Here is a 26,987-nt window from a genome sequence, read left to right as displayed (position 1 = left end):
GAGCAATTTTTGGTGATTTTAGCTATTAAAAATCAATTTCAAGAAACAAATCAGGATGCTGTTTTCAAATCCTTGCAGGATACTTCATTTAAATAAGAAAATGCTACTGTCATGGGCATTGATTAAGAAGGTTTCTATGCATTTTCTGTTAATCCATCAACAAAGTGATCTATAGAACCTGCATGTTTCACATCTTTGTGGCTTCCTATGAATTGATGTATTATCTCTTATTGTTTTGCCTTGTGGGAACTAATATGGATGAAATCCATGCAAGCCCTACAGCTCTCTTATTATTTGGATGTTAATCCTTTGGTGTCGTCCTCAAGTCACATAGGGGCAGGTCCCTTTTATGATGTAAATCCTTCGGCCTGTTTGGCAGCACACAGGGGTCAGAAATCATGTATGGTGAGCAACTAAGATGGTATAAAAAACATCCTGCGTATCGAGGAATTCCACTGTCTATTGAACATATGATGTAGCATCTCGAGGCACTGAGGGCTGAGGGTGTTGTGTTCTTTTTCTTTTCCACATTCAATTTTCTGTCTTGCTGCTTCTGTGGTCTCTGAGCTCTTATTACCTGGCATAACACAGAGTTGTCCTATAGGAACTCTAAATTATGCCAGGGCTTGAATTATCTGCTGAATGATGGTCTGTAAGGTCTGATAGCTCCTTCTCTTAGCATTGTACAACCTGAGGGAATCTAACTCAAATAGTCTTGTTGAAGAGAAGAGTATCAAGGGTGTAATGTCCATCAGTAACTAACAGGGAATGGTTTATTGTGTTTGGACAAAAATGTTGAAACCAAGTTAAATTTTCTTGAATAGTTTCACAGAAATAGCTTTTTCTGGTAGTTTCGTTAAGTAAGAAATGTAATATCAGGAAGGAATTATTCATAGCAAAGACATATATATATATAGGAGGGTATAGCATGCAGCCTGGTGCATCTGGTAACTAAGAGCTTTTGGCATCCAATCCACTACAGTATTCTTTTCTGCTTTGTCCCATATCCACAGCTTCATTTGTGTGGGCAAACCGTCATGCCTGCATGGAGTTTGTTGATGTTGCTGAGAATCCACGTGGATTCAATCCTCCTGCTCACATTCAAACACAGGATGGAGCCCATATGTTGGCTCCAAAGACTCTCAGTTCCTTAGCACTTGAATGCTTTCTCACTTCAGAGGTGGTGCTGCCTTTCCAAAAGGTGTGAAGATGTTTCTGCTTTAAAATTCTATGGAAATAGCCTTGTAGTCTCCTATAAATGTGTGCTTTACTTTTGTGTGTGTGTGTGTCCTGTATTTTTCAGCATTCTATTTTTATTGTTAGTTTTACAGCTAGAGTGTGACCAGATAGGCGCTAAAGTGCCAAAACAACACACATATATTTTTTAGCTTATGTAAAGGTAGTAGAAGGGAACATTTATGAATACTTTTGCACATCTTATGCTGAGCTATTTTCCGTCTAATAAACTGACAGAAAGAAAGTGGTAACTGCTCCTTTTCCAAATCTCAGTGATGAAGATACCCAGTTTTTGAAGGGACCTCTTCACCTTATTGTGTTGCCTCATTGTTAATGCAACTGAACTAGATACCAAGCATCCCAAGACAAAATTATTATTACAAAAACAGGAATAAGATCCCTACTCAAATGAGCACTCTCAATTTAAGAGTACTCTTTAAATCTTTAAGATACAACTGATGTTACAGAGAAGTTTTACCCTTGATATTCTTGGAAAGGTTTCAGTTTTTAAGTTATGGCAGCTAGATTTTAAATTCAGCAAGAACTGAAATGGCTTTCCATTTGCATTATGAATATTCCTTGTATACTAACGAACGAGGAACTCCTGCTTAACCTAAAAGGCTGTTTTGCTTATTTGTTACTGTTGGTCAAAGTATTGCTTTCTTACTTGGGTGAAAGCTTGTAATTTAGCTGGGAAGAGAGCTGCTGTTTTCATCCATACTGATTGTTTGTGGCAGAACTTAACATGACAAAGACTGAAGTGGATGATTGGCCCATCTGGGCTGTTAATAGAAGACTATATAAAACTGTTTTATCATTATCTCATTACCGGCACAAGCAGCAGACAAAACTAGATGACAGTTAGTTACAGACAACACTGACATACTGCGATAAATGATATTTTGCTCCTATCATCTTGTCTTTATCTTAACTATATTTCATGTTGGAAGGAACTGGAAATTTTAAATGACTTGGTTTAGAGGGAACACTGTATAGTGTGACTGCATTTCCAACCTTATGCCATCAGAAAGGGCGAAAGTACCTGTCCATACAGTGGAGACTATCAGCAAAAAAAAAAACTTCCACTGTGATAGGTAAGTTGAAACATTAATGGTAAATAAATAAGGAATACATAATCTGGCATTTAGGAGAATTTACAGCTGAATTCAAAGTAGTAGAATATCTTATTCGTGGGTTAACCATGAATGGTTAAAAAGCTGTCAAGGGCCTTTCCGTGGAATTTCTTGAAGATAAAAGTGTGAATTATTATTGCCATAATAATTGAGGACTGAAGCATTTTAGACCTATGTTCTGTGCAGTACAGTAGCCTTTCTGGTGACATAGGCAAGTACTGGGTGCCCCATAGGCGTGCAGGTGCCATAAGTGTAAACTTCTTGTTTGTCAATATGGGAAACCTTTTCATGCACTGCTTGGCAATTGGCAGGTGAAATAAGAAGGCATAAGGAAACCCATGTTAACACACACCTTAAAAGACCCTGGAACTCCAAGAGTGTTATAAATGGCTTTAGTGTTAATGAGATGTAGGCCTTACAAATTGTGAAAAATTAAAGCTTGACAGCAAGAAAAGCTTTAGATGGCAGGTCTCTATGTTCCTGTTGGGTGCCAGGATTACAGCCCTAAAATATTTAACTTTCCTTTTATTGTTCTTGAAAAATGGAAGGTGATCAGTTCCCACGTGCACAGCATGCTGAAAGCAATGGTGGGAGCTGAAGAAATGCTTTAATCATTTGATCTATTTTTCCATATGAAAATGTTTTTGGTTTAGATACATGGATCTGTAACACTTGTATTTCTGTAGTAAAATTAGTATTAAATGCCCACAATTTATCTTTTGTAATATTATTGCCAGAAAAATATCACAGCATCTGTAATTCACAAATAAGTAATTAGAATATACTTTTAAAGAAGATACTAAAATAATGAGAGATAAGATAATACCCATAATGTTACCTGTTCATTTTGGCATTCTTTCTTCCTCCCTTCATCGTCTGAGCTTTACTTGATCAAGCTCAGAATACTGGATGTTTGTCACCTGGGTTTTAAGTATGGATCAGAGAGAGTTGTGCATTGACTGGTCCAAAGTGGCTTCTAAGCACATGCAGGGAGGAGGAAGCTAAGCAACGTTATCCTTTTTTCCCCCTCTAAATGTGTTGACATCTCTAGCTTTTCAAACTAGCGTTTTAGTAGAAAGATTTAGAGGGAAAACATAGTTTTGGAAAAATAATCTTGTCAGTTTTGTAGGTTGTTTCTACTTTATTTCCTACTGCTAGCTATTATAGTGCTCTGTTCTGCTTCAAGAACAGTCCTTAGAATGGAGTTTTTCTGTTCTGCCATGAGCAGAAAGACTAGCACAGCAGGAATCCTACAGAATTTGCCTTATTAATACTAAAAGAAAAAGATAATGACTAATGGAAAAAGGTCTTTTGGCACATGTGACAGTGGAAAACTGCACAGTTTGAAGTGATGTTGCAATGACCATGTCCTCTGGCAAACCTGCCCAAGGGCTGTACTGCTCGTAAGATGGCACTTGGGTGACTGAAGGAGCGGGTCAGGACCGATGGCCACGGCCACAGCTAAACTTTGTTTGGCAAGGTGACATACTTGGGCCACTACAAAGAACATTTATTGCCATTTGCCATTATGTCAGAGACAAGAAAGCTTCTCTCTTAAGGAAAAAGGTGCTGCTGAAGATCTCTGCATGTTGGCCGAAGAGGATAAAGATACATTAGTAGTGTCCCCTGAACGTGAAATTTTGTGGAGAATGAGCTGTTTGTTCATACCTAGGTGGAAAGCCATACCTTATGCTGGCAAAATGTGTTATTTCCCATGTGGGAAGATGCAGTCATGGAAAGGCTGATGCTGCTGGAAAGAAAAGGTGTTTGATTGAGGGTGTGAACAGCTACTGACAGATTTCTCTGAATGGCAATGTGCAGTCTGAATTTTTCTAAGAATGAAAGGTATGAATGAGAAGAGCTTTGCATTCTATTTCAGTCAAAACAGGGGAAAAAAAAAAAAAAGATGAATTTTGGTGGCGGAGCTCGGAGCAGTTTGCAGGGAGCATGTAGTGATTGCCACACTTTCACAGATGGAGAAACTGAGGTAAAATGTCATGTGAAAGCTCACCCAGCAGCAATTTAGGTAGTTACAGTCCATTTTCACTCTCATTTCTGCCTTGCAGCACTAGGATTACTCTTGCACCTTCTTTCTGGTCGGAGTATGACGCTGGATCTCCCCACTGAGCAGTGAACTGCCTCGCTGAATTGGGGGAGCAGGAGGGCTCCATGGCACCAGGTTTAGGCGGGAAGGCAGTGACAGCCCCTGGGACGGGACCACAGGCACCTTGTCGCCCACCCCAGGGGTCCAGCTGCTTCATCCATGTCAGCTCTGACCCTGCACAGCAGAGTAGCCTTGGGTCAGGCTGTGGGGACAACTGTGAGCAGCCATGTCTGGTGCTTCGGCAGCTCTGAGCTGCTTTAAACCTCGGCTCCTCACCAGCCCTCATCCTTCTGCCCTGCTGCTCCTCACTTCACGTCGCTGACCAGATTAACCACCCTGACCGTGGACCTGCCTCCCCACTAAGGACGTGTTTCCTCACCACAGATGTCCCCGGCGATGGCAGGAGGGTGGCTGACCTGCATGGCTCTCCCTGCACCTGCTCCTCATGGTGGGAGACTTTCCCGCCGGAAGGTGACCGCCCTTGCACACCGCTAGAAACTTCCTCCTGAAAAGGTTTTCTTCGAGCTCTGTGCTAGTGCTGCCTTCTGGTTTCTGTCTGGAGGGGGAACAGCTGCAGCTGGGCACACTCACATTCAGTGGACGATGAAACCTGGCAGTCTGGCCCCAAGAAACAGAAAACTGCCATTTTTAAACCTCTAGAACTTGAAGCCCAGCTGAGCAGCGAGTTCAAGGTCATTTCCGCTCCTTTGCCTCTTGACTTCATGCAGTTTGCTTCACCTAGATTTATCCCCAGTGTTTAAACTCGTGTGGCTTCCCTGGGAGCGAAGGGTCACAGAATGGGGCTTGATGTGTCCTCTCCGAGGCCGGGTCCCTCCTTCTCTCTCTGCCTGGGTACTACAAGGTATTTTTCCTCTTCATAGTAATAGCAGCAAAGTTACCATGGGATATAGTTATGATATATTTAAGAATTACATCAATTAGAGTTTGACTTTGGTTCCAGGTGTTGGTGGGATATTAAGGTAAAATTTAGACTGATGCAAGGATCCTCCATTAACGTGTGTTATTTAAATTCTGCTAAAATCATTAACTTTCATCCAGTTGGCTTCTTTATGGCTTTTATGTGACTATGAGTAACAAACAGGTCCCTCAAAGGGCAGGACTTTACTTGCCTCGTGTTTCACATCCACTTGGTGTGGATGTCGGTGACAACAGAAAGTTAAGGCCACCAGAGGTTTTGGCCCTACATTTTATCTTCGAAATCTGTTCTCTTGGCAGTATCAGACCAACAGGTTCCTTTACATACTGATGCTGTTGTTGGATAGGCTGTGAATTGATTTTGGGGGGTGAAATCCTCCCCCCAGGGCATTTTGCCCATGATGTCTCTAACTCCCACTTTTTATTTTCCAGTGTATTTACCTGGTGTTGCCATTTGCTTTTTCGGTTTTGTTCACATTTATATTTATATTTATAAGCAGTTTGTTATTGTTAGAGTATGTTTGCATGCCTGCTGGAAAACAAAGTAATCTACAAGGACTCCACAGTCTCCTCTTGTTTGCTCAGATGATCCTGAGGGTACTATGTGGCAGTTAATAATTGCAAGTGGGATTTAAAGTTATCTGCAGATGCATAATTTTTATCTTCAGTAGCCCCCATGGCACTCTCTCTGAGTTGTTAACAATTCATCTTTGCCAGTCTGTAATTGTGCCTTTGCTCTAGAGTCACAGGTATTTAGCTCATTGTGGAACAGGATGCAAAACAGAGTAATAAATAATATGATTTATTTTTGTTAGGTAGCATAAGTGTGTTTGTATACTCGTGAACTAAAAACTTAGTCATTTTCTTTAGGTTTTATTGCGATACATTAATACTCAGATTCAGCAAAATGCGAAACTTAAAAGACATGCTTAAGTGTTTTGCTATATCTGAGTCTTAATAAGTCATTGTATAAAACAACTTAGATTAAGGATGTGCTTAAGTGCTTTGCTGAAGCAAGGAGTGGCAGTGCTATACTGCATGAATAATACAAAATCTTTGGAAAAGCCCAGCTAAGATGAGCACAAGTTCTCATAACAGTTGTGTAGAAAACAGGTTTTTATCCAGGTAAAATCATATCAGTTCTTTGTGTGGTAAAGTGAAGATACAGACTTTTCTGGTAAGACTAACGTCACAAGAGAAACTGTACAATCAGAATTAAAATAATCTGGATTGTAGTTTGTTAATTCTTGCTTTATGGATGCCCTGAATGAAACAGACACCATTTCTCACAATAGTAAACAAATTTCCCCTGTGCTATGGTAAACAAAACCACAAAGCTAGGAAGTGAAATAACAAGAGATGAGCGATAATACACAATGCTTTTGTTGTGTGGGCTTCCGATCAACCTTTTTTTCCCAGCCCAAATTTGAATTTTATTTTGATCAGCCCTTGAGTCCTAATACAAAGAGGACACCGTGTGTCCAGACCTGGGCTGTGGGGCTGCACGGGGTGACTGCTCAGGGACGATTTGCAGAAGCAGAGTTTAGTCAGACCGATATAGGAAACTTCTTGTGGGGGATACATACAAATACTTGAGGTTCTGTCAATTCCCTTTTCTGGGACCAAAACAAACCAAACACATCCTCTCTCCAGCTGAGAGAAGGTGGTAGCATATTCAGTGTGCATCAGTAGAAAAATTCCTGACATTTTAAATGCGGTAAGGCTTCATATAATATACGGTACTCTGAATAAATTTCTACTATGGGCAGGAAAGTTTACATAAGTACTGCATTATTTATAAAAATGGCTGGACAAAGCTCTACAATACATTTACAACATATTTATGTATTGGGGCCAGATCTACCAAAGGGCACAGAGCCTGCAAACTTTCTCCTTTCCCTCCTCCAGCCACTGTCCTGCTTTGGCTCAACTTGATGCTTCACAAACAGCAGCAAGTAGCTCCCACAACTCCTGCTTGTAACGCTCCCATTTTTAGTTCTTTATGTACTGGAACCTTCTGTGTCTATTGTGGTTTATGTTTTTAAATACTCATTTACTTTGCAATAATACAATAGAAGAGCGTATCTGACAAGGCAGTCAGCATCTTCCTTTCAGTGCTCCTGAAAAGGAACCTGTGACTCAGATTTCAGACCACAGCAAATAACAGTTGAATTGAAATCTTTTTTGAAAGGTCTCCCTTTCAATGGCTTCTTTACTGATGTATATGCTGATAACTGTTGTGGAGGACCAAATGATGAAGTGTGTCACACTACTGGACACCTAAGAATTGATTCTAGAATTGATTCTAGTCAATGAATACTCCAGAACTTTAAATCTTTGAAATAGAGCATTCTTATGGATAAAAACAGAGTATATGACATAATACTATTGCATTATTTTTAAAACTTCTAAGTGTTTTGGATATAACATTCACTTGTATTATATAAACTGCACAGAAATAATCTCCTGGCATTTGCTTGGAATGACAGTCATCAATTCCTACACGTTTATTTAAAATCTTATGTAGAAACAAAAAAGTATTTGTTTTACACAAGTTTTCTTTGGATACTTTGCCAGGAAACAAAAAGCAAACTTTGCTACTAGAGGCTGAAATAAAGTGGAAAATAAAATCTTCAAATCAGCTCTTAGTTCCCAGAGGCAGTGTGCAGTGGAATTACTCTGCCAAAAATGTGGGCATTGGGTTTAGTTAAGTATTAAGCAGAAGTGTCTTGGTAAATAGTCCCATTAGAAACATCCTGTGACCTCTACAGCAATTCAGGTATGTGAGGGAACCATGCATAGGAGCTTTACTAGTCATGTGGTCAGAATGATTTTCAATCACTTTGGTCATTGCTGGATTAAAATTGAGGCTGCAGAGATTAATGGTCTGTTGTTACTAATCCACTAAACCCCTGTTCCTGGATCTTTTAAATTGACTGAACCTATAGATTGTTAAGTTGCTGAGAGATATGGATTTGTAATGGTTTTAACTATCTTTCTTGATGTTCCGTGTTAGCAGTATCCTGTTATTTATTGATCTTTGAGACAGTGATCTTGGCTATTCTTGAATGGAAGTGAACTTTATACTTTTTTATTTCTACTATTCTGTAGCACAGTAAAAGAAGTGTGTATCATTTTAAATGAATGTGGGTGAAGGAAGTTTTACTGTGTTTAGATATGAGCTGGCATTAGTAGAGGCTCAAAGAAGAACAATAGAAATGAAATATATATGTATTTGTAGTTTGTATAAATTAATAATCCAGTTAAATAATTGAGAAACAATGAATTTCTGATTTAAAGGATCAATATTTCATATAAATTTATGATTATTATATTACTACGTATGTATTCTGCATGTTTGTACTAACATATAGCAAGGCAACACGGCTTTGATTTTATAATTGACTTACAACTCTGTCAGTGAATTCTAGTGATTAAAATGTACCCTTGATTTCATGCAGCCATCTCTGTTTCTGAGCCCTAGTGACTTGGCTTATTCTTTTGCCTTCTGGTTATCTCAGTAATAGTATGTTTTGATTAAGGACTGCAAAGAGCTTTTACATCTGTACTTGTCACAAAGATACACAGGATAAAGTAGGCCAGAGATAACTTATCATGCAAACTATGGACCTCCAGTTATTTCTTTCCCTCCAGATTTAATATTGTTTTCAAATAAAACTGGGGGTGTGGAAGTAAACCCAAAACATTTTAATGGATTTTTGGCAATTTCTCAAAGCACTCTTGAGGAAGAAGAAAATATTAATGTAGGACTGAAGTGTATATGAATGGATGAAAAAGATGAGGTTAGTCTCCTGGCAGCTATTAGGAAATACAGTCCTTGTCCTATAGGAAATTAGAGTTCATTATAAAAGTGAAAACGAGTCACACTGGCTGAGGTGAATAGATCAATGAGAATAGTTATTGTGAAACTGAAAGGAAAAAGTGGCTTCTTTCTTATTTATGATATAAATAGCTGATAGGAGCTAAACACAAGGCATGTCCTCAGGTCATGTTCTATAGGAGACTGATTTGTGAGAATTAGACACTAATTAAACTCACAACATAACAGAGTTAATGTTTGCAGGTTCACACACAGACTTCAAAGCTTCAACTGCATGTTGCAAATGATTTAGACCTGAGTCTAAATTATAGGCCCGCAGTAGGGTGGAAAGCAGTACCCTGATCTTTCCCTAGCACTGAGGCCAGCCACTGAGCAGTTCTTCCTGCCTCATCAGGTTCACATTGCAAACAAATGAAGGATTTGTTGAGTGGAGAGACACCAGGTAGTTTCTCTGTGTCCCTGTAACGCATTTGTGACTGAGTGACTTCACAGGGTTACGTTGGACTGCCCAGGCTAGTAGCTGAAAATGTATTGCGCTGTCAGACGGAGCTTTCTCTGTTTAGACAGTTCAGGGACCAGGAGCTTGACTGTCCACTGTCTGGTGTCCAATGTAGTTATTTATAACCCCACTGAGTAAGTGAGAAATACTGCTCTATTAGAATGACAACAGTTTTTACCCGCTTGGCTTGAGTGTAAACTAACCAGCAGCCAGATCCCTGTATTTAAGTAAATCAGCGTAACTCAAAAGACCTGTTCTAGTTTGGCAGAGAAAGGAGCAGGCCCAGAGCATGGGTTCTGCAGGGTCAGGTCTTGGGACGCATCACTGTGGTGAGTTTGGCTTTTGATCAGAGGCAATAAGCCCACTAGCTCTGTTAACCTGAGTGTTAAGTGCATGGTTCTAATCCAGGTTTAAGACTGACTTATATATTTCAACAGTTGCAAAATAAACCTGTGGTCTGCTCATTCTGGGGGGTTGTTTTTACAGCAATCATACACAGAGAACCCTATTATTGATTGTCCATTTTTTTAAAGCTTCTGCCATCTCTTGCACTCTGGTATTGCTGTTTTTTTCTCAGTTGCTCTTAAAGGCAATATTAACAGATGGTATGCATTGCTCATTAAATCTGCATTTACACCTCTCCAAGGACTGCAAAGATGTTGGGAAACAGACCATGTTACTGCAGTAAGCGCTTAAAAGCTTGGAACTTGCTGTGCTATTCATGAGCAGTTGTCACTGTCAGTGTGTTTTGAGTGCTATAGCAGTAGAGTTACAAATATATTGGTGAAATATTTCTAATTTAGCCAAGTCCAGGTGTGAGCCACTTTCTCACAGATTGGGTAAAATGTCTATGTTTCTTTTATACTTTCTGTATTTGCACCATCGTAGCGTCAGAGTCAACAGTTCTTCCCTTTTTATGTAACTGTCTTAATGCTGGACATAAAACCTACAAATCAGTTATATGTAATTTCCCACCTCTATTTACATGTGTCATCTGAGGTACTTTTGCTTTTCCTTGAGGTCACTTTCTCTATAATGCTTAGCTCTTCTGTCCTGTCTGCAGTGATGACATTCTTAAATAGATTAGATATATAGATGTTACTTTCAGGCTTTCTCAACTTCAATGTATCTTTGTCTGAAGAGGCAGCGCTTTGATGTGTGAGTCAAAAGGCCACAGTGCCTGTGTGGAATTCACTTTCCATGTTTCACATTGGTGGAGAGAGATGCAGAAATCCAACTAGCAGATAAGAGCTCTCATTTTGGCTGTTTTATTACTCTGATTTGGAACTGATGGGATCTGACTAGCAATCCCAAATGCATCAATATAGCCAGAAAGAGGTGCTCCCACTTCATTTCTCTTAAGCTTTTCTTTTATTTTCTCTAGTAAAGTGTTGGATCAGAAAGGTTAAGTTGTTGTCGATTCTGTGGTTCATGGAAGATCAGGATCTAGTTCACATTTCTTTCATAGTTGACCTGTGTTAGGGATAAGGAAGCTCTAAAGTGGATAATACATTAAGTGGAAATGAGATCTAGCTCTACTGTTGTTACAGAAAAAAAACCACTTCAACCCTTCTGTGTCTGAGCTGGTCTAAATGGGCATAGAGTGGAAATTCAGCACTTTATTTGTGTTTATGATTTTCTGTTGGCTAGGGATATTTCATGTTCTAAAAGCTAAGTCTAGGAATAGAGAAAAGAATGAGGATATAGACTGTCAGGTAGGATGCTGGCAGTGGATAATAGCACTGAGATTGAGGCTTTCATAGTGCACTTTGCCAGAAACAAATGAGGAAGAGCACTGATGAACTTTCCACTTTCCTAATTGCTTTTGGTTCTGATTCTAAATACATAGGAATCATGTTGGGGGCTTCAATATGAACAAGGCAATCTTTTGGTCTGAAGAATTAGAGAGAGAGAGATACAGAGAACTTGACTGTTCAGTTATCAAGTCTTGATTTTTTCTTAAACCCTTAACTTAGAGCGCAGAAACTGTCAGAATCCTTGAAGACAAAATTATTAATAAAATAAATGCTCTAAAGTTCTTCAGTATGTAGCTGTTGACCTTTGAGGACCCTGACTGCTTAGTGAGATTGTTTCATTAGTATTTGCACATTGACTTCTTGCCAAAAAGTCAATCTGCTTTTCTTTTGCCTGGTTTTGTTATTTTGAAGGTCTTCAGCTGTGGAATAAAATCCACGATGTAACAAAGAGCTGGCAGAGTTGGAAGCTTTCCAGTAAAAGCCTTCTCAGGTTAAACTCTGGTGATGCTGAAATATTACAAGTGTTTTATGTGGCCTCCTTTCCCTTGTGCCTTGCCTAACATAGCTGTTCCCAAAGAAGAGCAACAGTTAGTTTTAGTTCCCACTGCCCCCAAGAGAATGTTCTACTTGTTATTTATAGGATGAAATTTATACATCATTTAAACTTGGGACTTGGACTTTGCTTCTGTTCTTTTACCAGCTTCAAAGCAGTTCCTTTAAAGATGTTCATGATGAACTTAATGATCCATCTTATCAAATTGATTAGTTATGATGTAAATGACAGTATGGATCTCATATCATATTTAGATGATCAGCATTTCTGCATTGTTGAAGACACTCAAGCAAGTTGTCTAAAATAACATATAAATATCACACTGAAAAAACCATGAGGAAAGGCTGTAGCAGGAAGGGCTGACTCAAGAGCAGATTTACCTACCAGTGGCCACCAGAAAATGTCCATTCCTTTCTGATGTGGGATAAAACAGGAGGAAGATGGATGTACACTACCTCATCTTTTTTCTCCCCCAGATTTCCTCCCCAAAATGAGAGGAAGGTCAAAATGTCACCTGAAAAAGCTGAATGGAGTTAGCAACTCTCTGTAGGCAGCTAAAGATGTCTGAAGTATGAATGGTCTGTTTATTGAGCCTAAAGGGCTGAGATCTTTTCTTTTATGATAGGCAGAAATTGATGAGCCTGTCAAATACTGAGACTCTAAAGGATGAAGGTAAGTTTTATACCTTAGCATTAGACTTGGAGTTCCATCCTTTGGCGTATTAGCAAGGCCTGCATTTCACAAGGGATAGACTAAAGTAATTCTCATGTTCCAGTCCAGTGGAGTAAATAAACAGCTACATTCTGCAGATGTTGCAGATTCAAGGAGAGCCCAATTAACAGCATCTGAAGGCAGCCTGGCCTGTCTCCCTGGGATAGGGCACGCGTGACTGTAGGAATTCATCTGACAGGATAGAGTTCTCCTCCTAACTGGAGCTTTTGGTTGCTACTCCAACCTAAATATTGTGCACAGTAAGTCAGCACAGCTCCACTGCTCTCGCTAAATATACATCTGACTTGCACTAGCTGTAGGCTGGCTGCTCCCAGAAATGAGCGCCGTGGGCCTTCTTTTGCTCTGCAGGTACTAAGGGAACTTGAAGCAAGTGTGAGAAGGCTTTATTATTCTCAGTTGTTCCCAGGTTAATACAGTGGAACCTCTGGCTCAGGAGATTCCTGTAACTGCTGGAAGGTTTTAGATTAAGGATCTCTTTTTACTGCCTATTTTTGTATTCTTTCTTCTAGTATTTTGCTGCAGATAAACAGTTCCAAAACTTGTTTGCCTTTGCATCCAGGGTATGGGATAATAGGGGATGAAGCAGCTCTGAAAATCGTTTGCCAGAGAAAGGAGGAGAATGTGAAAGATCTGGAACAAGAAGTGTCCATGAGTGTTGGGAGTTTAGCCCCCGCTGCACAGTCTCTCCCCATTGGGATTACTTTCAGGACCTTGCCAAAATGAGGGGCTCAGCTCAGCACCTGTGGCCTCTGGTTCTGTCCTTGCTGATGCAGTGCCTGCCCCTTTCCTCAAGTTTCTTTTTACTATTGCAAGTGCTGGTCTGAGTACTCACTTCCCCAGCACATCCCATCCTAGTCCTAGAAGTTCTTCAGTAACCCACTTGTAAAGGAAGCCCTCATGTCTCATCTACTGGGCTCTTCCCAGGTTATTTGATCTGATCAGATGTTGCTTTTTCATATAAATTACATTCGCATTAATTTTGGTTGCAAATAGTATGCACATTTGTACACAGATGTATACCGCATCACGCGCATGCATATATTTGCATATGCAAGTGTGATAAAAATGGAGTCAGCATCTGAGAGAAACAGATTCCCTTGATGAGCTTGAAATATGTTACAGAGCCTACATTTTTATCAAATGAAGTGCTTTGAGCTGGATTTTGCTCTAACTGGGAATGGTTGAGGACAACTGCGCTCAGTGCTGGGCTGGGAAGACCAGCAGAGAGTTGGTGCAGAGGAGGTTGCACGCGAATGAGGTTCTGTGGAATGGGGCAGGCAGAGAGAAAGAAGGGAGAAAATGAGGTACAGGAAAGAGAGTAGAGACCTGACCTCACAATCACATCGGTAGGTGCAAGAATTAAGCCATTTGCAGAATTTTTTTAGTTTTATCAAAAAATAAGAGTGGGGGAGATGCAAGTGATGAAATCATGCACACTCACCATCTAAAGTTGTCTTCACACTTTAGAAATATCAAAAGTATGATTGCCTGTGCAAAGATTGTGTGGGAAAAGACACTGATTTAGCACATTCTTATTTTATTGCAGAGGTTACAGGACACAGTGAATAAAGGAGGGGGTGGCAGGAAGAGGAAAAGATAATCACAAAGGAATTTAAGGCTTGTTTAGATAATAGACTTTTATCACTGTCTCTGCCAGATTTTGTGTTGCTTGGCAACACACTTTAATCAAACTTTCCAAGGGTGGCCACTAATTGTATGTTTCTTGTTTCCCCCGAGTCCTGATTTGCAGAAGTGCTGAGCAATTACAGTTAAAACAGGTCAATGGGAGAAATATTTTGTATATATCAAATGCTTTGCAAGTCGAAGTACTGTAAAAATTGCACACTGGGGCTACGAATTGGCTAATAAAATGTACAGTATGTGTTTTTTTGGCATTCGTTCGCACATATGTAGAAAAGGGACACCGCTTCTTCAGGAATGCCCAAGAATTAAACATTTTGGGACGTTGAGTCTTGTACTAAAATTCCATGATACTTTTAGCTTGAAGTGCTGGGAAGACTGGCTGGAGTGGCCTTTCATGGCACTGCCTGGTTGGCTTCAATTACTGAGCCTTCGAGGGCTTTCTTCTGCACGGGGGGCCTAAGCTGCAGCACCTTCTATCTCAGTCACAAGTGTTAGGCTGAGGAAAAAAAAAATACTCAAATAGTGATCTCGAGGGGAACGTAAAGCAAAACCAGCCCCTTCCTTTTACTCAGCTTTCTACTTCCAAGCATTGGCCCCATCTGAATTTCTCCTGTCTTATCTAACCTAAGAACCACTGGGTTCTTAAGTCATTGTTAGGTGCAGGTCTGCATTCAGGTTGAAGTCATTGTGCAGTTTGGTCAGACTGAGGTGGAGGAGAAAGATCAGACCCTAGGCCAGCCAGTTTTTGCTGTGTGCACAGGAGGGAGCAGTGCCCGGAGACATCGTAGCTTCGGAATGACAGCAGCCCTCTTGCCTGCTGTGGCTTAAACTAAAGTTTGGAAACCTTTTCTTTCCTAAAGTCCAGACAGGTCTCTTTGATATCTTTTTGAGGGAAAAGAGCAAACATTAAAATCAATCTTGTTTTTGTCCTGTTACTATAGGATAACGCTAATGTGACTGCAGGCCATATATAATGTGCTGGCTCGCTTCATCCAGCCCCTAAAGTGCTTCTTAATCTGTGTATTGATGATCACAGACCATCTAGCTCTGCTAATGCACGGAAGACTATTAAAGAATTTCTGTATTAGCCTTTTATAAAAGGACACAAGCATGTGTAGGAGGTAAGTAAAACATGTAATGTTTTAATCCATTAGGAGTGACTGTGGTTCTTAATTCAAAACCTAGAGAAAGGCAATTTATTTAAAAGGTACTTTCTATCTCTACAGTACCTTTTACTGAAATATCTCAAAATGTTTTCCTCTAATTGTTATACAAAAATAAAGGGATGCTGCTGCTTAGTGTGTAGAACCCTCTTTGGGTAGGTTGAAGATGGTTGACTCACAGCTCACTGCCAAATCAGAATAGTGGGACTTTGCACTGCACTTCACAGAAAGAATTGCCCAGACAAACTATAGAGCAATGAAAAAAGCTGCCTTGAGGGTCTTGAGGCTTCCAGGTCCAAATTTTGTATCGCTCTTGATGTAGATTTACGTGAGGCAGGGTGGCTTACAGCTAGTTGATACTCAAAAGTTGAAATATTGTAAATGATGCCAGTTTTTTATTAAGTTAGTTAAACCCAGTGCAAATCCCTCTGTTAGCATTTTAAGTGGATTCTGGCCTGATTTATGTTGATTTGTGGTTGAAATTGTGTTTAGGGTTGTGATATTAACCTGACTAGTACCATACTAGTTTCTGCTGACTGACTTCACGTGAATTGATGGTGCCTCTGCGTTTGCAGACCAGACTTTGACTTCTTCGGGAAGATGTGCCAGGGAGAAGGGTACAGGGTGTTGGATGATGAAGCAGCAGCTTTGGCACAAAATGCCTGTTCAGGGTGATAATTGTCCTAAGGAAACAGCCCTGTGCTGTGTCCCTCATGTCACTTAATACTCTCAACCCCTTTCCACCACAGCACTTGTGCACATGTTGCCACACTAAATTCAAAAACATGGCTGGATGGAGATGCTATGGTTTAAGCAGGCATTTGGAGTTTAAGGTTTGATATTTTCCTTAATTAGTCTGCTTTAGCATATCTTTGTCATTTTTTTAAAAACCTGGGATGAATTCAAAGTTGTTCAGAGGAGAAGAGAAAGATTGGCACTTGAGCTCAGAGGTGACATGAGTTCAGAGTTGTTGTGCTCTTGGAGCCAGTTAAAATTTGCTCAGCTTCTGGATCACCTTGACACTTGCTCCGATTACAGCAGTGCTGGCTGTGGATTACTGCTGTGTTTAATGGCAATGGGCTGGTTGATGCCCAACGTTTTAATGTGCACTTAGCCTCTGATCTGTGACAAGTCTGTAATTGTGTATTGAAAATTCTTTAAAGCTGTGTGGTAAAAAGTGATTAGTGATCACTTTTGGATTATTGACTTAATTTCTAAAATTGAATGCCTAGTCTTCTGGCTTTTTGTTTGTTTTAATACTCAGTAATGTAGCTTGATGGTAGAAAACACTAGATGTTTTTTTCTTCACTCTTTGATGTACACCAGCTACCAAAAGAATTAAAGGAAAGAAAATGTTGACCTCCTTATGTGGTAAAGATACAGTTTGCCAGTCGTTTTACACATGCCAAATTCACCAAAAACTTTGCAATTGTAATAATTAAATATCAGTCAAAGGAGAAGATATGTTCTTTTACTCTAAGGTATTTCTGTGGTAGGGGGAAGGGGAGGCTGTGGATCTCCTTTCAACTCAAATCCAATCCACTGTTATCCATACAAAGACTGCTAGAATAAATATTGCCCTGTGACTGCAAGGATAAATATTGGGAATTATGAGATTGTCTTTGAAGAAAAGCATGTTTTAAGAAAGCATGAACCCCAAATTGATTATTTTTGTTTGAGTAGTCTTCTGCTTTTTGGGGAGTAAACAGACCTCGCTTACTGCTTTAATATCAGAGGTTGTTGTTTTATTTACTGTCCTGACATCTCCCACACACTCAGGCTGCTTCCCAGTGGCAGAAAATAATGAAAAGAAATGGTGAGTGTTTGTAAAGTAAATATTATCACTATTGGGGGAATCTGCTGCTGGCACAGCCCCACATCTAACCAGCTGAGCTGTGCAAGTCCAGTGCCACATTCTTTCTATCTGCCTTGGCTTGCAGTTAGGGAAATCACAGTTAAAGAAAGATTGTGATACAGATGGGTCAGAAAAAAACCCCTTGTTTGTTCTGGAACCATATTCAGTGTGTATTTGAAGTCATCAGAATAATTCCTATCTGTCTAAGTGTTTTAGAATGCACCTAGTGTAAGCTGCTATGAGAGCACCATTTATCAATATGTTGTGTTCTGTGGAGTACTGCGTCACTCTTGTTGAATCTTATTAGTTGTTACTTGTAGAATCTTATTAGTTGTTACTTGTAAAAGAAAACTGAGTTACATGAACTGCTTTTATTACGAAGAGTTATAGTCTCAAGCTCCCTATATATGATGATGTACTGATACGACCATAAATGTGTGAAATTGAGAACCAGGAGATGAAGACAGGACAGGGTCAAACATTGCAAAATGGACAGACAGACAGAAAGTGTTTGGCCTGAGGTCTGAATGTCACTAGAATATTTTGAAGCAGGTGCGGCCATGGTTGAACTGTGTGTTCTCCAGCTAAGTAATGAGGTCTCTCAAGTTTTTGGATAGAGATGATCTGTATTTTGTACTGTTTCTAGCATATGACCTCTACAAACTTTTTGATGCTGCAAAGAGTACAAAAAATAAATAAGAGCAGTCTTATCAACATATTGCTGCACAAAGTTGTGCTGGGGAAAAAACAAACAGATGCCACATACACAGCACCATAAGGATTTAAGAAAACACATGATTCCTTTTAGGTATGTGGCTGGATCAACTCCAAGCATGTGTGGCAGGGTGGGAATCAGTCTGACGAACATGAATAAGTTGGCAACTGCTGGTACTGAGCTTAGTTTCCTGTGTAGCTGAGTGAAAACCTGGCACTGCAGCACAGCAGTTGCAGTGAACCTGGCCTGGGGTGAAGCTCAAAGCTGGATAAAGGACCCTGGTGCAAGATCCTTTCCATGCATCCAGTTTTGTCATCCAATTTTCACCCTAAGCATCCATCTAACAGGGCTCAAAATCAAGTTTACAGAGTCAGTAGTATTGTTCATTGCATAATCGTATGGTCACCCAGCCAGATGCAGTGAACTTTGATCTGTGTGCATTATTCATCAGCCATATAGAGTTTCATGAACAGCTGGCGGGCATTTGTGCAAAGGGGAGAAGTAAAATGTGCAGAATTTGGTCAGTTTCTTCTCGCTGCTACTGTGAGGATTTTAATGTCTACCAGACTAATGTCAAACTTTCATCATTGTTTTCGACACAAACAAAAGTTAGTTTGCTTTAGATTAATTTCAGGATTCCAAATATTTTTTAAAAAGCCTGCTAATCTCCTGAGTAGTTTGCCTAACATTCGGGAGGTTATTTCAAGTGGGTTTTGAGTTTATAGAGTAGCTGAGACGTTATGCATAAAATTCAGTCTGTTCCAGTGAAAGATCAAAGGACTGGAAGTAACTGAACTTCCTACAGAGTCTGACTTCTCATATCAGCATTGTACTGACTTCTACATGCCTTTCCACCCCTTCCTTATCTGCTTGTGCTCCTCACCACCTGGACACAAACCAGATCTGATCCTGCAGCCACAGAGCCAAGTTAGCCTGGTGTTTGCATTATAGCCAGTACGACCTGCTGAGAAACACAGCAGTCTGGATCTGCTTAGATATATACATCATGTGTGACTTCAGCACATCATGGTAAAGGAAATGACAAGTCAGTTGTCAGCAGAATGTGGTTGATACTTTCTTTTTAGCTCTGTAGATGCTTTGAAGTGGGCAGTCTGGTCAGCCATGCCTTTTTCATCTCTACCTGCAACGCTTTCTGCATCCATAAATCAAAGGCTTAAGTGGCAAAGGCTGAAGTACAGGGAAGGAGGCAGGTACAGGACACCAGGACATGATGTGTTTATGGAATAGATCTATAGGTCTGCCTATCCCATTGTTCTCTGTTCCCATCTACAATGCTCAGGATATGTGGAAAACTCAGCCGGCATTTGTTCGTGGATAATCGGGTCTGGGATGTCTGTGTCTCCAGGGCATGTAGTGTGTTCTTCAGGCAGCTGCACAGCAATGAATTTGCCAGAGTTATCCTGAATCATTCTTTGAAGCATTTACTGATCAGAATTGGATACAATAAGAATCTTAACTGAGAGAAACAACGCTTCTCTGAATTGACCTGAACTCAAGGACGTTTCTCCCTATTTCTGACATTTTGAAAGCTGTTGTACTGATGTTATTAGACTTACTGCTGTTGGAGTATATTACTTTGTACTATTGCGCTGTGGTTGTGTTTTTGAAGTTTCGTATCTATACGTATCAAGAGATGGACAACTGTTTAGCATTTTTATAAACTAAATGATGTGGGCACTGAGTCTCATTGATGGGTGGTTTTTTCTGAACTGCTGCCATATTCAGCAGTAGTTCTCACAATAGTTGGTAGGCAGCTGGTGTTTATGGCTCAGCTACTGCTATGAGTCTTGTCTCCACAACTTCTGCCCCATGGAGGGTGCAGGAGGCAAAGCTGCAACAGCTCCCAGGATTTATTTGATTTCTTTCAGTCAATGTCTTGGCCAAAGACGGAACATTTAACAATAAAAAGCGTTAGAAAAAAAAGATGACCTTTAGAAGTATGTAGAATAGAGGTAAATACATATATAAAATATGGAAGAAACCCGAGTAATGGGTGCAATGTGTCTGGTTTTCAAAGGGCACTGGAAACTACCAGGTGTCTCTGTTTTAGATATGCCAGGCTGATAAGGAGGGAAACATATACATTTAAAATCTACAGCTTCCATTTCCAGTCCTGAGTTGGTTTTGTCCTCACTAAACAAAAATAAAAAGACTCTTTCCTCTTGCTACAGGCAAGAATAAAAGACTGTCTGTGACTTCTGTAGATTTTGATTTGGAAGAAACAGTACCACACAGATGAGAAACAGGCAAGCTGGGAAATCCCTGATGAAATCTCTGCAGCGGCATGTTCCTCCATACAGTTCCCTTGAACTAAATACAATTTTTTAATTCCTACCTACTCTTTTTTATTTTTCTTTTATCTATGTCCAAAGTCTCATCTCTCAAAGACAGGGAGAGAAAGCTATGAACAACAGATACCCTAATGAAGGTGCTTTTTTTTTCCCCTACCTGGGATTTCTGCATCAATAATTTAGCAAGTGATTAAAATTCTAGATCAGCAAAATGAAGCAGGTACAGGCATCACAAGCAGGGTGAAATACCTTCCATCTTAACTTCAAAATTAAATGACAGAGAGGAAAACAGCATATCACTGTTCCTGACTAATGGCTAAAGTGGCTGAGACTAAATAGGGGACAGCTTTGCAAGGACCAAGAAGTCGAGAAATTTAGTAGTGTTCAGAAGGGTAAAGGTGCTCTCTGCAGTCACCCAAGGCAGACACAGCTGCATCATTTCTAGCCAAGAATATTGTTGGTTGGGATTGGAATAACAGAATAGCAGCAGAGTGCCAGAATAACACTGCTACCTCAGGTATCAGTCCAGAGAGGGGGAAGGGGATGACTTCTTCCAGGATCAGTGGATAAACACAACGATGGACAGATGGATGATTGAAGTAATCTCTGAGGGATATTCCACAGAGCTGCAGGGAAGCAGAAATGGTGTGTAGGGGGAGGCACGGAGAGTGATTTGTCTCGTCACGACTGGGAGCATGACAGATTGAAAAAAATGAAAAGCATTCCTCCCCATCTTCACCTGACAAGTGGGATACACTAACAAACGATGCTTCCAAACTAGTGCATTTTTTAGGAATGTCTGTTGAAAACAGTCCAAAATAAACCACTAAAAGCTCTACATTCAGGTATTTATATGGCTGTCATCACTGTAGTATCTAAGCAGTAATTAATGAATTAGGAATGTCGATATAACACAACATGGCTGGCAGCTGAGATGAATTGGATAGGTTCTTTTCTGATCTGTCTTGTCTTACCCTGGCAGCTCATCTGACTAGGATGATTTTTCTCTCTTGCTGCTCCTCAGTTCCTCCACCGCAGTTGAAATGTTCCATAATCATTTCCCATCTCTGATTTTAGAACTCTGAAAAAAAGCTGCTTTTCTTCACTTTTTCCAGGTTTGGGTAACCTTTCACCTTAACATTGATGGTTACTTAAGGTAAGCAGGTAGTAGCGAAATATACGTACTCCATTTTATTTGACATCATTTGGGTTACAGGGACATCAGTGGATTGAGGTGTTGATAAGACTGCTTTATTTTCTTCTCCACTTTCCTAAGCTGCCTCTTGTGTTGTAAATGAAATATACGCAAACTTAATGCTGGTGATACACAATGTTCATGTTTATCTTGTGACCAGTTTAATACTAATGGGATTCTGATCTGCGAGCTTTGTTTTATTAAATAATTTGTGGTTCATTAATGACATAGTGGGGAAGTATAATGGCACTTTGCAACCTTGGATAGCTTTTCATAATGCAGGGCCAGAGTGTCTGCTTGCTTTTAGGGGCCTCTAACAATCATTACTTGTTAGGAGTTGCTCTGACTTGCCCCAGCTTTCTCAGAAGCAACCATCCTTTAGTCCTTTTTCTTGCCTTCAGTAATATACACTTATTTTCGACATTTTTTTCCAGGAATGTGAGTGAAGGAAATGTATATAAACCCCCTGTATTGTTAACATGGACCTTGGAATTTTTGATAGCACATGACATCTCATTGTTTGGTAGTACACAGAAACAAATCCGATCATCCTAACCCTTTTTGGCAGTTTAAAGGGAATTTAATGAGCTCATTGATATTTAAGATTCTTCTATGCTTGCCATGTGTAGTAATGGGAATATGCATAAATTAGGCTCTTTTGAAAATCTGCATGATGTAGAAACATTTTGAGCAAGTCAAGATCTGCTTTAGTCTGAAACAGTACTTTATGTTGAAAAATACATCACAGTCATCTTAACACCGCTGGAAGTACTTCTGCTTACTGGAAGAAAGGCTGTCACTTATCAATTCAGAAAAAAGTAGCTACGAGGTTGTTTTAATTTCCCCCCATTCTGTTAAGAAATGTCTAGTAACCAAGAGCCAACTATTGCTAAGAAACTGCTAAACTGCAGTGGGGATGGTGAAGAGCAATTGCAATAAAGCCACGTTCTGATGGGTTCATTTTCTGTCCTGATGCCACTGCCTGCAATGGATCCATATCTTGGCTTATCCTTTGACATTAGATTTTTTCTTGATGCTAGCAGAGCTGTTGTTATATGTCCAGAAAAACATTTCTTTTGACTTTGTGATCTCAGAAAGCATCAGGACATAACGTTAAGTGCTGAGGATTTAGGTAGTGCAGTGAGCTGAGAGATGATCTGGATTAGAGCCCTGCCTGTCCACCCTGGGATGACTAGAAATCCGGGTCTCTGAACAAAACTCAGTATAATAAAAATAATTTTGCCTCCTCTTTGTTTTTAGCTTTGAATGACTTTGTGTTGTTTGTTGTGATGGTTCTCTGTAGCTATATTAGCCAGGAGAAAATGACCCTTCCTGTCTCAGGAAAGTGCATCATGTTGTGTTGGCTGAATTTAGAGTAATGTCTATACAAGACCTATAGGTTGCCATTCATAGTTTTGAAGGGAGACTGAAGGCAGCCGCCTTCCCTCTTATTCAGATATGTCCCTTTGTTAACATTGTGGAAAAAGCTCATAATATTATTGCTTAAGCATTATGAATTCTCTGCATATACTGTAGCTCTTCAGAATGCTTCCTTATCACGTTCTGGACCACAAGTTTTCATGTGCAGTAGAATTCAGTGGGATTTGAGGCTACTGTGTATTTTGTAGGATCAAGCACCTAATATTGATGCCGTGCCATTAGTCTTGAGGTTAATTGGAAGACCTTTATTTTTTCCCCTTGAGTTTGCCTAAGCAGTGATGAATACTTAAATTCTAGGCACAGCTCCCTCATGGGAAGACTACTGAAGAAGTAATTTCTCATTCCTGGAGCCCAAGATTTGGGAAAAGAAAAGAAAGATCTGCCTGTGGCAGTGAACAGGACAGTCCCTGACTGTTTGTACTGTTCCTGATGGGTAACTTTCTGTTTAGAGAATACAGAGAGCAGCCAGGGTCAGAAACCTGATGAGACATCAATATCATATGTGCTTCTAAGGAAGGAACTTAGTGGTTTCCTTTTAAAGGAAGCCCTATTAATTTAGCATTAATAATGTATTGAACTTTAAAGGTTCAAGGATATTGAGGCCATTTCTTTGAAGTTGCTGAGTGTCCCCAAACCGCATTGAAATTAATGGGGTTGGAGGGCATGCAGTGCCATGCAGAGCTATTCTGAAGTGAGTATCACAAGGTAACTTGCTGCTTCTTACTGCATTATTTTATAGAGCTTTTCAGACTTTATATCTAGACATAATTAAACAACTTATTAGAGAGGAACCACCCCATCTAACAGAACACAGAGTGGGCTATTGTGTCTGCTGACACTCCTGTCAGAGACTTTGGAAAGCACTGAGACCAAATTGTATTCATGTGGTTTTGGACACGTTTAGCTCTGTTGTAATGTTATGCCAAATAGTTTGTCACCACTACCAGCATATATATGAGACTGCTTGTTTGAAATCTCAACCTTTGGTCCAGGTTTTTAATGGGAATCTTACCAGGAAACAAAATTACAATAAATAGAAAATGCACAGAATAGTCAAGTCTTGGTGCCATAGCAAAGTTCCCGTGATAGTGCCTTACTTTTGCCCTCTGATGTGATAAAAACAGGTCACGTCCATTTTGCTTGCATTGAATACTGTTTGGCATTCACAGCAGCAGTGAGAGCTTTTACACATGGGGATGGTGGAAGAGGGATTTATGGAATTGGAAAGTATTAACTTAATGAAAGAGCATTTGCATGTTTTCTGAGCAAAACGTTATCCAAAAAAATAAAAAAATCTGGCATAGCTGGTGAAAGCATTTTATTTATTGATCCCTTTATAATCCTTTGTTTTCTTTTTCCTCCCTCATCATATGGTGATGCATACAATGTGGGCTGTAATATTCATAAGCAAACTAACCTTTCTTGTCCTGTAACTATGCACTTATAAATGATGCTTTATATAGTGCCTGAAGTGTGTGCTGTTAGGTTCTTTTGATATAAAAAGGCTGCATAAACACATCTTAAATAATAGCTGCAATTATGTACAGACTTGTTTTAAACAAACCGAACGTTAATTATAGAGGGCTGAATCTTCAGCTAATTGCATCTGCTTAGTTCCCCTGCTGTCGGGTCCACTTCATACACGTGTACTCCATTTGCTTTAAGAGGCAAAAGCAGCTCCTTCTATGACTGAAGATGTTGAAACTGATTTTTTAGAATGAGAAAGTCTGTTTTCCCTACGCATTTTAGGCAACTCATTCCTTGGGTTTAACAGAGTGAAAAATATCCATATAAAATGTAGTCATTAAAGCTATTTAAATACAATGTCCATTGCCTAAGATTCTGGAAGTGGAGTTTAGCAAAAAAGATTAAACTTTTCCTTATAGCTTTTTTTCTTTTGTAACCACCCTGCACTGTTCCCTGTAGCGCTCATTTTCTATTAGAATACATGATCTTCTGAAACACTACAAGAAAATTCCTCCGATTTTAATTTCTGTCATAGGCACAGCCATCTTGCACTACTTGTCAATGACTGCAGAAGGTACCTTGAGAGCGATGGAGCTGCTCAGAGTGAACTATGGAAATCTGAATGGAAAGTCACATAGTATTACAAGCAATAGCTCCTGGTGGCTGGGAGACAAACAGGATCAGGCCTGTAAAGCCCATAGTCTGTGGGGCACAAAGGGTGGATCTAAGTGAGGATCATAACAGTTTCTAATACCTTATCATTTTATCTTTCATTTCAGTGTTCACCATTCTGATAGCAGATTTGAGGACTCATTTTTCTTGTAGTAAGCACTAGGTAATTTTCCCCTGAGTTTCATATTAGAGTATTAGCAGTGAATTAATGGTTTGCACTAAGTTTATTATGAAACTATACGGCTCATAGTTGCAGCTTCTTTTAATCTCATAACTATGCAGAAGAGTTAACAGTGATAAAAACCTTACTATTCATTTAATGCCAGGGCAGTGCTAGCCAGGTTATCAGAAGCAAGACTCTTAGGATGTAAATTAAGGAGGGATAAGCAGGCAGAGTGATTAATACAACAATCAGAAGAGATCAGATCAATAAAATTCAGATTAGAAAAATGTTTCTTAGCTGCCGTGAGCCTGGTTCTCCTCAGTGTAGCATTTTTTATCTGTGTGAAATGGCAGTAAAGTGAATGGAGAGTTCTGATCTGGCAGGATTCTACTCTTGGCTTATGCTCACATGTGAATGGCATAAACGATGGCATCAGATACAAGGCTTTTTATCTTTTATTTAAGTATAGAAAGTAAATAAGTAATTGTAGAATGACTTGTTGATATCTTGCAAATAAGCATATTTACTGAGGGGTATTTTATATTAATTACAGCATTTTATATTATGTCAGCATTAGCATTCCGATGAGATGAAGATCTCTTTGTGCTGCAAATTATATGCAGATATTTGAGCATCTGCACCATGGTACCTGCTATGTGATACAATGTTATCTGATGATTTTAAAATAGTTTTACTGACTGAGCAACAGATTCTCTTTGAAACATAAACCTACCCATTTTAACCTCTAAACTGGATACAGTTAACTGATGACTTTATAGGGCATTGGCATCTTTCGCTGTTTGCATTTACTGTACTTTTTTATAATCCTGTACAATGCTGTTTCCCTATACATGGAAGTCACTAGGAAACAAAAATGCACGATGTCTTGCAGAACTTAGCCTGTGATTTTATGCTCCACAATGAGATATACCTACAATAATCTGACAAAATGAAAGCAACACGTGTCATATCAGCTCCAAATAAATATCCTGTCTCCTCCACAGCAGCTGCACTGAAAGAGATCTGACATAATGGTGTTATATCAGCAGAGCTACTAATCTCAGATACTAGTGATTTCAGAGAGGACGCTGTAGCAAATGGAGGTCATCCAATATCCTCTAGCACTTTGCACAAACGTGGCATTTAGCACTGTCCCTGCGGATGGCAGAATCCAGCGCTGATGCTGCTGTTGCGGAGCTGCTTGTGCAGGTATCGTGCTCCTAACAGCGCCGGGGCTGTTCAGATGGGCCTGCTTGCTTTGGTGCCTTGCAGAAGCAACAATATTTCTTGGAAGCAAATGGCATACTCTAGGTTTTAGTGGTAAAACCAGAAGTCTCTGACATATCAGAATTTTTGGGTGTTTTTTTTTTTAAGATATTTAACCCTCTTGAGGAATACAGAATTGCTTTCTAGCCCTTTTGTCTCCTCAGTACCTTATGTAACAGGTCATGCCAAAAAAAAAGTTGCTGACATAGAAGAGTTGCAGAGTTCTGGTGGGAACACAGGAGTATCAGGATCCACAAAGCAAGCACATGTTTATGGTCCTAAAGGGGGAGAATTGCAATGATAG

The 26,987-nt window shown here is 39.8% G+C and overlaps 1 protein-coding gene across 4 annotated transcripts in view; it reads left to right on the top strand.

Moving 5' to 3' along the window:
- CA10 (carbonic anhydrase 10) overlaps positions 1 to 26,987 on the top strand; it is a 161,820-nt gene that overhangs the window by 5,197 nt on the left and 129,636 nt on the right. The window lies entirely within an intron of this gene.

The sequence above is a fragment of the Patagioenas fasciata genome, chromosome 18 (assembly GCF_037038585.1).
Source record: "Patagioenas fasciata isolate bPatFas1 chromosome 18, bPatFas1.hap1, whole genome shotgun sequence".
Classification (NCBI taxonomy): Eukaryota; Metazoa; Chordata; class Aves; order Columbiformes; family Columbidae; genus Patagioenas; species Patagioenas fasciata.
This window is presented reverse-complemented; position numbering and strand designations above follow the sequence as displayed.